Here is a 15,156-nt window from a genome sequence, read left to right on the forward strand (position 1 = left end):
TGCAAGGCAAATAATGCCCTACCGCTATGCTATCTCTCTCACACCCTGCTATCCATTCTTTAGTTAGTGTCAAATTCCAACTCAAATACCAAGCTTTATCACCCCAATACCCCTCCACACACACACAAACATCCCCACACACTTCCTAGACCCCCAGACTACCATTTTTTCTTTAGAACTTTTCCATGGTTATTTCTGTAATACTTTCTGTTGGTGCTGCTGCCTGGACAGATACTATGTCGGAGGAGGATGAGAAACCAAACAACCTCACTCAAATCTACTCTCAGCCTCTTATATGCTGGACTCCACATTGTGGGTAAGTAGATTAGCCTCTCAGAGGCCCCATTTCTTCATTCTCACTGACCCCCTGATAATAAGTTGTTTCTCTATTATTCAATTGAACAAGGAAGTGCCATCAGACCCACGTCACACCATGGGCATCATCTAGAGGGTCATCTTGGATAAGCCATAGGGGACCTTTACTCTCCCAAACAGTAAGACCTCATGGTCTCTTTGTCTCAGCTCCTTCCCTTCAAACCCACCCTCTACTCTGGAAACAGGAGGCAGATTTGAGGGCACAGGGGAATCTGGGCATCTTCTGGCATAATGTAAGTGTACCAGTTTCATCTGTATGCCCGAGGGAACATGTCCATGATGTATGAGCAGGCAGCTGTGTGTACAAACGGGGATGCATATGTCTGTGTGTCTACGTAGAAGACATGTACTTGTATGTGTAACCACTGTGGATGTCAGTGAGGAACTCAAAGAGGGCAAAAACAAAGCACACAATTCCTGTCAAGAATCAACAAGAGAGGGCTGGAGAGATAGCTCAGTGGTAGGGCATTTGCCTTGCAAGCAGCTGATCCAGGACGAATAGTGTTTCAAATCCTGGCATCCCATATAGTTCCCCGAGTCTAATAGGAGTGATTTCTGAATGCAGAGCCAGGAGTAACCCCTGAGCACCCCCGGGTGTGACCCAAAAACAAAATAGCATACTAAAAGAGAATCAACAAGAGAGGAACTAGAGTGATAGCACAGTGGGTAAGGTATTTGCCTTGCATGTGGCCAACTTGGGTTCCATCCCTGCCATTCCATATGGTTCCCCCAATCTTGCCAGGAGTGATTTCTGAGTGCAGAGCCAGGAGTAACCCCTGAATGCCACCAGGCCCAAAACAATAATAATAAAATAATAATAATAATCAACAATGGGGCTGGAGAAGTAGCATGGAGGTGGAGCATTTGCCTTGCATGCAGAAGAACGGTGGTTCGAATCCTAGCGTCCCATATGCCCCCCCCGAACCTGCCAGGATCAATTTCTTTTTTTTTTTTTTTTGGTTTGGGCCATACCCGGTGACACTCAGAGGTTACTCCTGGCTATGCGCTCAGAAGTTGCTCCTGGCTTGGGGGCCATATGGGACACCGGGGAATTGAACTGAGGTCCGTCCTAGGCTAGCGCTGGCAAGGCAGACATCTTACCTCTAGCACCACCGCGCAGGCCCCCAGGATCAATTTCTGAGCGTAGAGCCAAGAGTAACCCCTGAGCACTGCTGGGTGTGACCCCAGAAACAAAAATAATAATAATAATAATAATAATAACAATATAATCAACAAGAATGAGGCAGATAAATGGTACAGCTAATAGGTCTCTTGCCTTGCACATGGGTTTGATCCTCAGCATCCCCTGATCTCTCCCAGGAGTGATTCCTGAGGCAGAGCCAGGAGTAACCCTGGAACATTGCATGATGTGGCTGAAAAACAAGCAAACAAAAGAATCCATGAAAGCGTTTCACAGAGAAGGCTGACTCACCCCCATGTCACTTCTGTGTCCTCAGCCCTGAAAGGAAGGATAAGCAGGACTATCAGGCCTATGTCACATCCTGACCTAAACAAGTCACATCTCTCTCTGACCCTTAGCTTCCCTTTGTGTAAAAGCCAACGGGGGAATGAAGTTAGATGATCTCTGAAATGCTCCTCCACACCCATTTTTTGTTTGTTTGTTTGTTTTTTGGGGGGTATCACACCTGGAAGCGCTCAGGGGTCACGCCTGGTTCTATGCTCAGAAATTGCTCCTGGCAGGGTTGGGGGGACCATATGGGATGCCGGGATTGGAACCACCATCCTTCTGCATGCAAGGCAAATGCCCCACCTCCATGCTATCTCTTCTGTCCCCCCACACCCGTTTTTGCAAAGACCCAAATAGGCTGTAGGTACACTCCCCCTCAGAAAAAATCCCAACAGCACACCTCACCTGCTTTGTTGATTTAAGCATGTCCTGTGATCCTTTCTTGCTTGTGGTGGGGGAGAGGAGTCAGAGAAGGCAGAAGATTTCCAGTGGCATCCTGTCTCCCACCACAATAAGCAACCTCACCCCTCCTCTGCCCCCCTTTCTCCCATTTTCCACACCCTCAACTACAAGAGAAATAAATTTGTTCCTCAATAGGAAAGGTCTAGTGTCCCAGCCCTTCCATGCACCCTATCTGCAGTAGCAGAGACTGATTTCCAAGTCCAAGGTGTCCCCACAATTCATGGACCAGGAAGTTCCTGGACCCAGAATTCCATTGAGTTCCTTAAGAGTCATGATTCGGGGCCAGAGAGATAGCATGGAGATAGGGCGTTTGCCTTTCATGCAGAAGGTCATTGGTTTGAATCCCGGCACCCCATAGGGTCCCCTGAGCCTGCCAGGAGCGATTTCTGAGCATAGAGCCAGAAGTAACTCCTGATCACTGCTGGGTGTGACCAAAAACAAAAACAAACAAACAAACAAAATCATGATTCAACCATTACAGTCCCTGGACTGAGCCCCACTGCCTACAAGTGATCAGGCTGGCCCTTGTAAAAGAGGCCCTCCCACTGGTACAGATAGAACACAAGGACAGGAGCACCCTTGGGACTTGTAAGAGTCAGTGTTTTCCAGGAAGGAGCCCGGGCGAGAAGGAGCACTGCCCTCACTGGCAGTGGGGCCAGGGGACCTGGGATACAACTACTCTGGTGAGGGAGAAACAAACAGGCTGTCTGCCCATCACCCTGCAGGAGGGCACAAGCGTCAAGGACAAGGAAGCTGCCCCAACCAGGCCCTTTCACCCACAGTCATGGAGAGAGAAACTGAGACCCAGTTTCTAAATGACTTTCTAAAGCTAAATGACTTTCTCAGGGTCAAACACCTGAAATTGGTAGAACCTAATTGAGATGATACCAAAGTTTGGTTCTTTCCGCTAGTTTCCCAAAATATGACGGGGCTGGAGCGGTGGCGCAGCAGTAGCGCGCTTGCCTTGCATGCGCTAACCTACAACGGACCGCAGTTCGATCCCCCGGTGTCCCATATGGTCCCCCAAGCCAGGAGCAACTTCTGAGTGTATAGCCAGGAGTAATCCCTGAGCTGTCATCAGATGTGCCCCCCCTCCCAAATTATAATATGACCCAGGGCATGAGCAAATCTGCAAAACAGAACAGCCAAAACCAACATGGCCCATAAGATCAATTTAGATGATATGTGGATAAACTTTTTGGTCTTATGCCTTTTCTTTACTTTTGTTTGTTTTTTGCTTTTGGACCACACCAAATGGTGCTGTGGAGTTTTTCCTGCCTCTACACACAGGAATTACTTCTTTTGTTTTGCTTTGTTTTGTTTTGTTTTGTTTTGGGGTCACACCGGCAGCGCTCAGGGGTTACTCCTGGCTCTACGCTCAGAAATCCCTCCTGGTAGGCTCAGGGGACTATTTGGGATGCCGGGATTCGAACCACCGTCCTTTTGCATGCAAGGCAAATGCCTTACCTCCGGGGCCAGAGAGATAGCATGGAGGTAGGGTGTTTGCCTTTCATGCAGAAGGACGGTGGTTCGAATCCCAGCATCCCATATAGTCCCCTGTGCCTGCCAGGGGCGATTTCTGAGCATGGAGCCAGGAGTGATCCCTGAGCGCTGCCGGGTGTGGGACCCCCCCCCCCAAAAAAAAAGGCCTTACCTCCATGCTATCACTAGGAATTACTTCTTTTTTTTTTTTTTTTTTTTTTGCTTTTTGGGCCACACCCGGCGTTGCTCAGGGGTTACTCCTGGCTGTCTGCTCAGAAATACCTCCTGGCAGGCACAGGGGACCATATGGGACACCGGAATTCGAACCAACCACCTTTGGTCCTGGATCGGCTGCTTGCAAGGCAAACGCCGCTGTGCTATCTCTCCGGGCCCAGGAATTACTTCTTATAGTGTTACGGAGACCACAAGGAATGCTGAGGATCTAACTTAGGTTGGCCATGTGCAAGGCAAGCACTCTTCCTGCTATACTATTTCTCGGGTCCCCTTTATTTTTTTTATTTTTTGGGTTTTGACTCACACCTGTCATTGTTCAGGGCTTACTTCTGGCTGTGGCTCTGACTGTGTACTCAGGGATCACTCCTGGTAGCTTAGAGGACCTTATGAAATGCTGGGAATGGAACCTGAGTTGGCTGCATGCAAGGAAAATACCTTAATTTATTAGCCACCTTGTGTTTTATTTTCTAAACAATATATTAACTTGATCCTATATTTTGGTGTGGCCCCCTCAGCCCTCATAAATAGAACTAAATCAGAGATTTATATGACTTATTTGACCTGTTGTACCCTTTTCAAAAATCGCACAATACTTCTCTGAAAATTACTTATTTTCTTTTTTTTCATTTTGTTTTGTTTTTTGGTTTTTGGGCCACACCCGACGGTGCTCAGGGGTTACTCCTGGCTGTCTGCTCAGAAATAGCTCCTGGCAGGCACGGGGGACCATAATGGGACACCGGGATTCGAACCAACCCACCTTTGGTCCTGGTTCAGCTGTTTGCAAGGCAAACGCCGCTGTGCTATCTCTCCGAGCCCTTTTTTTATGTTTTTTTTTTTTTTCACTTATTTTCTTAAAGTGAGTAAACCAGACATAACTCTCAAATGCCTCACCTTGTCCACTACCAAGCCCGCATTCCAGCAGCTACTGAGGTCAGTACCACTTTGAAAAACACTAAAATGTATATAAACAGGAAAGAAAGGAATTGTTTCATCACACTTGTGATTTCACAAATTTTAGTTTTTGTTTTTTTTCTGGTGGGGGCACATTTGGTGGAGCTCAGGGGCTTCCTTCTGGCTCTGTGTCAGGGATCACTCCTGGAGGGCTCAAGGGACCATATGGAGTATGGGCGTCAGATCTGGATTGACATGTGCAAAGCAAACACTCTGATCACTGTACAATTGCTCTAGCTCTGGTTTCACAGGTTTCATTGTTTGAGAGAGAAGATTTGAAAGGAATTTATTAATTTGTGTCTTTTTTTTTTCCTGTTTAGGGACCACACCTGTTGGTGCTCAGGGGTTATTCTCGTCTCTGTGTTCAGGAGTGATAGATCCCTGGACATTCTTGGGGAACTATTTGTGGGGCAGGGAATTTGAACCTGGGTCAGTAACATGCAAAAAAAAATGCCTTAAGCCCATTTTTTGGTAAGGAAAAGCCATTAGCTCTACACTCAGCAATCATTCCTGGAGGTTCTCAGGGACCCTTTGAGATGCTGGGGATTGAACTTAGGTCAGCCGCATGCAACACAAGGACTTTACCCACTATACTATCTCACTGTCCTTAATCCCTTTTCTGTCTCTCCAGCTCCTGAATGGAGTTGATTTAATGAAAACTATCGAATAAATAATGACTCAGGTGGCAGAAATCTATAAAATCATTCATGAGGAGTTAAAGCTATAGAAACATTGCTTGACTTCCTCCCTTCCTTATTTTTTATTTTATTTTATTTTATTTTTTTTGGTATTTTTGGGTCACACCCGGCAGCGCTCAGGGGTTAATCCTAGCTCTACACTCAGGCACGGGGGACCATATGGGATGCCGGGATTTGAACCACTGTCCTTCTGCATGGAAGGCAAATGCCTTACCTCCATGCTATCTCACCGGTCCCCTCCCTTCCTTATTAACACACACACACACACACACACACACACACACACACACACACACACACACACACACACACACACCAATTCTGAGCCTCTGACCAGCCACCCTTACCATCACAGGGTGCTGGGCTTCTGGCATGTAGAACTAGAGAGAATAGTGGATAGTAGGAAGTATAGGCTTGGGAGGATCTCTGAGCTGTAAGATGGAAACTAGGGGGGGGCATAAGGAAGTACTAGTTGGTGGAGGCTTGGAGCTGTAAACTACATCAGGTGGAGCCCAGAGCAGCTCTGTGGGAGGCCCACAACCTCCCTAGTTTGCCTGTGGGGAGACACTTTCCTCTCAGTTTTAGCTCCTCAATTTCAGTCCCAGTTCTCCTCTCCTTTATTTCTATCAGTTTCAGCATTGCTTACTGTCTGAGGAGCTACATGAGCAATGGGGGAGACAGCGGAGCTGGATCACACAGCTGAGCATTAGGCCTGGCTACCAGCCAGTGCCTGGGCCCAGGGGACTGAGTGGGGATGCTGATCCCAGTGAGGGCCATGACCCACTGACCCAGAAGTCAAAGGTTGGACCCAAGCAGCAGGCCTCTGGAAAGCTGCGTGCACTCACTCTGGGCTGAACCAAGAGTGTCCAGGCAGCGTCTGCCCTGCAGTATGGAGATGCTGCATTTCCCCTTAGCATACTAGTCTTTGCTATACATCCCTCACCTTCATCATTTATGACCTGTCCACTCCCTTAGAACCTCAATCCTCAACCATCATAATCACATTCATCAACAAATACTGCTACAATTTTGTCTTCCAGAGTTTGGGGACAAGTGCTTCTCACACAAGACTTTTCTGAGTCTTTCTAATAGGTGATGAACAGAGAAGTCTCAGAGACTTTTCCAGTGGCCTGAAGTGATGGTACAACAGGGAGGGCTTTTGTCTTGTATGAAACCAGCTGATCCCAGTTTAATCTCTGACATCATATGTGGACCCCTGAGCACCTCCAGGAGTAATTTATGAGTACCAAGCCAGGAATAACCTGAGTATTGACAGGAATGATCTCTCCAAATAATTCCCTCAGAGATTTGCTGAAGGCTAGGAGTAAGGCAAGGTGAGCCAGATTTCACTGTGTCCCATTGTACATGTGACATTTCTCATCCCCAGGGAGGAGAGGAGTCAGTCTGTCACTTAAACTCAATTCCCAGCTTACATCCAGCACCCACTGAAAAATTACCCAGGATATACTGGTGCAAGTGAGGTAATGAATATCATGACCATGTACCATCTATGTTTTCTCAATGGCTATCTGTTCTAGTCCTTGCCAATAGGAGCAGATCAGGCGCCATCACTTTATGGCTAAGAAGCTGAGAACTGGAAAGCCAGTGAGGGGTCCACACTGCACCAATGGGCACAACAGTTAGCCCCTCTTTGGGTTTGTTCTCTGTCCATATCACCGGCTTCTCTGGGAACCTGCTGTAAAAAATTGGGAACCCAGAGCCAGAGCAACAGTAGTGGGTAGCGTGCTTGCCTTGAACATGGACAACCTGGCTTTGATCCCAGCACCCCAAATAGTCCCCCAGAGTTGTCCAGAGTGATCCCTGAATGCAGTGTCAGGAATAAACCCTGAAACTGCTGGGTGTGGCCCTAAAACAAAAACAAAACAAACAAACAAACAAAAAGGACTGGGGCCCCAAAAAGGGAAAGTGATGGAGTCTAAGAGGCAGCTTGAACAAAGCAAGGAGAGGTAGACACTTGCTGGCCAGCCTGCTGGGTTTCCCAGAGCTGCAGCAGGACTGTGAAGATATTTCAAGAAAGCAGAACAGCTGTCTGTGTCCTCGTCCTGTTCTCCAGCCTCTTCAATGGTGACTAAGGTGTCAATGGTGTGCATATGAATGTGTATGGATGTGTATGTCAGTGTATACGTATATGTGAATGTTTATGGAGAGAACATGCAGTCCCTCTACTTAAGTAAATAAATTGTTTCTCGTTTCAGCCAAACAATGCAGTCAGGTCAGACAGATAGTGTGGACTCATCCCCCCATTCTAACCAGGTAACTTGATCTTACCTGCAAGACTCCTCCCAGGAATGGGCGGGGTCTTGCAGGTAAGATCAAGTTACCTGGTTAGAATGAGGGGGATGAGGCCACAAGATAGTACAGTGCTTTGCGTGCAACTGACCCAGGTTCAATCCTGGACATCCTGTCTGATCTCTGAACCCTACCAGGAGTGATGCCTGAGCATAGAGCCAGGTGTAAGCCCTGAGCACCGCAGGATGTGGCCCCAAAGCAAAACAAAAAAATAGGGCCCGGAGAGATAGCACAGCGGCATTTGCCTGCAAACAGCCAATCCAGGACCAAAGGTGGTTGGTTCAAATCCCGGTGTCCCATATGGTCCCCCGTGCCTGCCAGGAGCTATTCCTGAGCAGACAGCCAGGAGTAACCCCTGAGCACTGCCGGGTGTGACCCAAAAACCAAAATAAATAAATAAATAAATAAATATATATATATACACATATATAGCCTACCGGAGTTTATTACTATATATATATTTTTGTTTTGTTTTGTTTTGGGGCCCAACCAATGACACTCAGGGTTACTCCTGGTAAGCACTCAGAAATCGCTCCTGGCTTGGGGGACCATATGAGACACCAGGGATTGAAAACCATGGTCCATTCTAGGTCAGCTGCATATAAGGGCAAACACCCTACTACTGCGCTCTGGCTCTTGGTTGCCATATTATTATTATTATTATTATTATTATTGGTTTTTGGTTTTTTGGGTCACACCCGCAATGCTCAGGGGTTCCTCCTGGCTTTACTCTCAGAAATCACTCCTGGCAGGCTCTGGGGACCATATGGGATACCGGGATTTGAACTGTCGTCCTTCTGCATGCAAGGCAAATGCCTTTACCTCCATGCTATCTCTCCGACCCCATTGCCATATTATTGAAGAGAAAAATTCAGGTGGAGATTAGTGAGAATTATGACGTTGTATTGTGTTGTGTTGTGTTTTATGGCCACACCTATTGGTACTCAAGATTACTTTTGGCTCTGTGCTCAGGGACTCAGGGGATCATCTGAGATGCCAGGATCAAACTTGAGCTCTGAGCTCTGGAATCACTCTTGGCTAGCTCAGGGAAACATGGGATGCTGAGTGTTGAATCCAGTTCAGCCCATGTGCAAGTTCCTTATCTACAGAACGATTGCTCTGGCCTCCCTCTTCCAAATTTTTTTTTTTTTTTTTTTTTTTTTTTTTTTTTTTGTTTTTGGGTCATACCCGGCTGCGCTCAGGGGTTACTCCTGGCTGTCTGCTCAGAAATAGCTCCTGAGCAGGCACGGGGGACCATATGGGACACCGGGATTTGAACCAACCACCTTTGGTCCTGGATCGGCTGCTTGCAAGGCAAACACCTCTGTGCTATCTCTCCGGGCCCCCCTCTTCCAAATTTTTAAGCCTCCTTGAATTCCAGGTCTGTAATCTTGGTGGACAATACAGAGCTCTGTGTGTTCACTGTAAGGGCAGACAAAGACCAACAAGATAATCTTCCTACTTTTGAATGAACTGTCTTTACTAGAGGCTGTTCTTCCAGTTGTCAGGGAGAAACTGGTAACTGGAGTGAGACAGTAGGGACTCGTATATTTGGGAATCTGGGTAGGGCTCCTAAAGGACTTGGCTTGTGTTGTAACCACTGAGAGATAAACACAGATCTTTGGTAATCTGATGGCTGTGAGGGGAAAAAAAAAAAAAAAAAGACTCCTTGAATTCCTCTCCTTAGATCTTTGGGGGTTCAAAATTCTCAATTGTTTCAATTAACTGTTGCATATATTATGTAATTTTTGTCATAGTTTTCGAGGCAGAAGTGAGCACTGCCAGGTGTGGCCCAAAATAAAAACAAAAAACAAAAAGAAAAGAAAAAAAAAAAACAGTTTGCAAACCTGATTAAATGTACACATTCAGCAGAAGCAGGCAGGTCTCAATGTATGAGGACTTCCTGGCTTCCTGCTGTGTTTTCTCCACTCTTCTGGGAAACGTAGGGGAGCTTCCAACGACCCAGGGAGGCACTGTGCCAAGTAGGCACAGACTGCCCCTCCCAGGCCTGTCCTTTCACCCTTCACACTCATCCTTCACAGGAAAGGCATCAAACTAGGTCTGAGGACATGTGACTGGCCCTTGACCCTGGCAGGATGGTGGCTTCACCGCCACCCACAAACCCTGAGGCGCCCCAGCCAGGCCCTAAGCTGCCTGCATCCGGGAATCCCCCAAAAGGCCTTGGGCGCCTGCTTCCCCTCTTGACTCATCTGGCGGTCACACCAGCACAGTCACGCGCCCGCTGACAGGGTCAGGGCGGACAGGCTCACAGGACACAAGCGCCTGGCGGGAAGTCAGCTGAGCCCTGGGGCTGAAGCAAGGGAGGCGTAGAGGAAGGTCCAAGCCAGACCCTCAGGCTTTAGTTTATGTTCTGACTTGCCAGCGTTCAACCCTCCTCCTGTACATATTCACACACACACACACACACACACACACACACACACACACACACACACTCTCTCTCTCTCACATACAGACACTCTGAATCCTGCTGCTTCCTTATCAAAGCAATCTGTTCTGGATCACATCTATGCTTGGGCTTAGTGAAATGCATGCTAGCACCAACATGGGCTAGCCTTGACTCTGAACCTAATCAATGTTCTCCTAAGTAAAGGGCTTGTTTACATGGATTCCCAACAGTTTCACAGTGTTTATATGTGCAGTCATTTTACAGATGTAACGCCCTTTCAAACTTATAATATGAAACTCGTGACTGACAAGTTGTTGGATTTGTACCTTTTTGTGTGGGTGTGGGTTGGTGGGTTTGGGCCACACCAGGCAATGATCAAGCCATAAGGGTCAAGTTGCCTCACCCTCTGTACTATCTCACTGGTTCTGTTTAATATATTTCCCTATTCGCAGGACCCTTCTAGAGAAATAACAAAACTATGATTCTAGTGAGAGCGGATGGTAGGACTGAGAATGTGGGTGTATGTGCAGGTATCTAGGGTATTCATGTACATATAATTTCTACTGCCTCTACGAAACCAGGGCCTGTTTTAAAACTTTTCCACTTATAACCCTTCTGTAGGGGTGGGGGAGGTTTGAGGGGTCACACCGGCTTCGCTCAGGGGTTACTCCTGGCTCTAAAGACTCCAGAAATTGCTCCTGGCAAGGGGCTCTGGGGGACCATATGGTGATACCAGGAATTCAAACACACTGTCCTTCTGCATGCAAGACAATACTGTCCTACGTCCATGCTATCTCTCTGGCCCAAGCCCTCTTCCTTTTTTTTTTTTTTTTGGTTTTTGGGCCACACCTGGCGGTGCTCAGAGGTTACTCCTGGCTGTCTGCTCAGAAATAGCTCCTGGCAGGCACAGGGGACCATATGGGACACTGGGATTCGAACCAACCACCTTTGGTCCTGGATCAGCTGCTTGCAAGGCAAACGCCGCTGTGCTATCTCTCCGGGCCCCCCAACCCTCTTTTTTTGTTTGTTTATTGTCGGGTTACACTTAGTTGCTCTGCTTAAGACTTACTCCTAGCTCTCTGTCAGGGATGACTCTCATGGAGAGTCTTGGGAGACCAGATGGGATGCTGAGGATTCAACCTGGGTTGGCTGCAAGCAAGGCAAGTGTCCTCACAGCTGTACTATTACTCTAGCCCACCTGTAGCTAGCTCCTTTTTGTCCAAAAATTACAATTAGACAAGCACTATTAAAAAACACCTCAATTCGGGGCCGGCGAGGTGGCGCTAGAGGTAAGGTGTCTGCCTTGCAAGCGCTAGCCAAGGAAAGATTGCTACCTCGGTTCAATCCCCCGGCGTCCCATATGGTCCCCCCAAGCCAGGGGCAATTTCTGACTGCTTAGCCAGGACCCTCAAACAGGTGTGGCCCGAAAAAACAAACAAACAAACAAAAAACCACCTCAATCTCACTAGGTGGTTGATTCTGAATTAATTTCTGGTCACTTTTTGGGGGAGGTTGGGCCACACCCAGTGGCACTCTGGAATTACTCCTGGCTCTGCGCTCAGAAATCTCTCCTGGCAGGCTTGGGGGACCATATGGGATAGTGGGGTTTGAACCTGGGTCTGTCCCAAGTTGGTCGTATGAAAGGCATTTGCCTTTACTATTTTACACTTATCTTTTATTATCATTCCTGTCCCTTGGTCACATTTTTTTTTTTTTTGCGATCCCTATTACGTGGAACACAGTCTAGCTGGGTATAGGGGCCATGGTGATCCCTGAGTGCAGAGCCAAGAGTAGGAGTCAAGTGAGAGCCAAAAACAAAGCAGCAGCAACAGGTGGTACTAAATAGTAACCTAAGACATTCCCTTCTAGGAAGGGTTTTAAATCTGGGCAAGGGTTTGAAAACTGTAGCTGAAGTGATAACACAGCATGTAGGACATTTGCTGTGAATGCAGATTGATCCCCAGCATCCCATATGGTCCCCCAAGCCTGCCAGGAGCAATTTCTGAGCACAGAGCCAGAAGTAGCCCCTGAGTTCTGCCGGGTGTGACTCAAAAACCAAAAAAAAAGAAGAGTTTTAAAACTCCCTAGAATGCCCCCTCCCACACTGCCCAACTCAGGAAATGGACAAAGCTGGCCCAGACCTGCTTCTGCTTTAGATGTGACTCATCCCACTGGCCACCATTGCTGGGCCCTGGGGTCCTTCTCTCCCAGAGATCTCTGCTCCAGACCCAGCCATGCCTCCAAGGAGGGTTTGAGGGTCTGAAGTGTGACATAGTAGGGTTGGATTTGGAACCAGAAGTTGGAATTTCAGATCCCACTAAGCTCCCATTAGCTGTGGTCTTCTGGGCTGTTCATTGATCAGTGATCCTTTCTGGTCTTTTTGTTTTGTTTTGTTTTGTTTTTGGGTCACACCTAGCAGCACTCAGGGGTTCCTCCTGGCTCTAAGCTCAGAAATCACCCCCTGGCAGGCACATGGGATGCCGGGATTCAAACCACCGTCCTTCTGTATAAAAGGCAAATGCCTTACCTCCATGCTATCTCTCCGGCCACTGACCCCCCCAGGCCTTTTTGGTCTTTGAAGAGGCTGCCATGGGGGGCAGGAAGGAAGGAAGGAAGGAAGGAAGGAAGGAAGGAAGGAAGGAAGGAAGGAAGGAAGGAAGGAAGGAAGGAAGGAAGGAAGGAAGGGAGGGAGGGAGGGAGGGAGGGAGGGAGGGAGGAAGGAAGGAGGGAGGGAGGGAGGGAGGGAGGGAGGAAGAACCAGGAATGAATACACAATGCAACAAATAATAATTCAAATAATCACTTTTTGGTTTAAATTTTTGGTTTTGTTTTGTTTGGGGCCACACCCAGAAATGCCCAGATGTTACTCCTGGTTCTGTGGTCATAAAATATTCCTGGCAGGTTCTGGGGATCATATGGGATCCCAGGAATCAAACCCAAGTTGACCACATGTAAGACAAATGCTGTGCTCACTGTACTATCACTCTGTCTCCCTTTAGTTTAATTTTTTGCATTTTGGGCCCCATTCAGCTGTGATCAGGAATTATTCCTGGCTCTGCAGTCAAGGATCACTCCTGGCAGTGCTCAGGAAGCTGTATGTGGTACATATACAAACCCAGGTCAGCTGTTTGCAAGGCAAGTGCCCTACTTGCTGTACTATCACTTCGGCCCCAGAAGTTTAACAGTGAACAATTTTTAGCTCTTATGACTTGTCTCCTAACCACAGAGTATGTGTGCAATGCTTCTCATTTCCTGATTTATCAATTCCAAAGTAATGCTAGTTATTTCTGGGCCAGAGAGAGGAATAGTACAGTAGGTAAGGTGTTTGCCTTATATCTCAATGGGCTGAGAACATACTTTTGCGTGTGGAAGGTTGAGCTAAACACTGGCACTTTGTGGTCCTTTAAACTTCACCTTGAATGACCTCCTGCATAGAGCCAGGAGTAGCCCCTGAGCAGAGCTGGGTGTGGCCCAAAATCCACCAATAAATAAATAAACCAACTTTAGAAACATTATACCAGCTCCTGCAGCTGCTGCCACCGCTGTATTTCAGGAAGCCCAGCCCTGTACAGTTGGGGCCCCTCGAGGATGTCAGACAGGACACTTCCCATCACCCCATTTCCTGACTCCAGCCTCAGTGCTGAGCTGGACAGAGGAAAACAGCCTTTTGGCGATGGGGGTGCTTCCCTGGAAAAGTGCTCAGTGGCCTGCCAGGGGAAGGGAGAGAAAGTGCTTTGCCAGATTCTAGCCCTAGATGGCCAGCTGCAAGCCCTAGCATGACCCTGGGCAAGTCCTTTCTGCGGTGGAAGTCTGTCTTGTCCCACTGTCCTCTTGCTGTGCTGAGTTGATGATGGCTCTGGAACGCTTGGGGACAGAGCAGCTATACATAGGTAGCACGATCTTACTATGGCCAAGCCCAGGCTCTGAGCATGCTCAGTAGGGTCCCCACCAACAAGAAGCCATAAAACAGCTAACCCATAAGGGCACTGGTGAATGTTCACAAGACAGGGGGCTTCTGGGACCTCCGGCACCAGCACTGCCCAGACCTCCCTATGTAGGCCAAGAGGCTCAGGGCCCTCATCTGCTTGCAGATAGAAACAAGATGGTAGAAGTGAGGCCACTTGTCATTGAATATCAGGCTAGAAAGCCTGTGTCACTAACCCACCCACATTCTTGTCCAGCTGAAGAACTTGAATATTAGATACTCAAGTGTCCTGTGATCAGGAAGAGCAGGTGGAAGAAGAGAATGAGCCTTTCCTACCTCAGATTCCCCTTAGAGACTCACTCAGTCCTGAGGCCTGCTCCACAGAGGGGTCCTGGCACTGCCTTTGCTCATCTGGGCAGGAACTTCAAAGGGTCCAGAGTGGCTTGGAGGCTGTTGCCCCTCTACTCTCTGCCCCCTCCCAATGGCTGCCCCTCTCAGTCATGGCAGATGCCTGGCCTGCTCAAGGCCACCACAAGGTTTGTCATCATCAGAGCTAGGGGTACAGACTGGGAAAGCAATGAAGTCAGAAGAGGCCCAAAAATACTGACTTGGGGGTTATTGCTAGGAAAAGTCCGGAAAGTCAGGTCTGGTCCTATGAGCCCTGGGCCTTGCTGCAGCTAGTCCACCTCAGGACAAGTGTTCCATGGAGTCACACTGTCAGGATGGGATGGGAAGGAATGGAAACCTGGCTCCTGGATTAGACTTTGCCCTCTCTCCACAGGGTGGCCAGTGAGCATGCCCATGTTCCACATAAGCCCCTTCCTTAGAGGCCAGCTGGCGA

At 48.1% G+C, this 15,156-nt stretch overlaps 1 non-coding gene across 1 annotated transcript; it reads left to right on the top strand.

The window, feature by feature from the left end:
* The first annotated feature begins 9,282 nt into the window (after positions 1–9,282).
* LOC126033423 (small nucleolar RNA U85) lies at positions 9,283–9,618 on the top strand. Its single transcript, XR_007504449.1, has one exon. It is a non-coding gene; the product is annotated as a small nucleolar RNA U85 (small nucleolar RNA).
* The last annotated feature ends 5,538 nt before the right edge of the window (positions 9,619–15,156 follow it).

The sequence above is a fragment of the Suncus etruscus genome, chromosome 1 (assembly GCF_024139225.1).
Source record: "Suncus etruscus isolate mSunEtr1 chromosome 1, mSunEtr1.pri.cur, whole genome shotgun sequence".
Classification (NCBI taxonomy): domain Eukaryota; kingdom Metazoa; phylum Chordata; class Mammalia; order Eulipotyphla; family Soricidae; genus Suncus; species Suncus etruscus.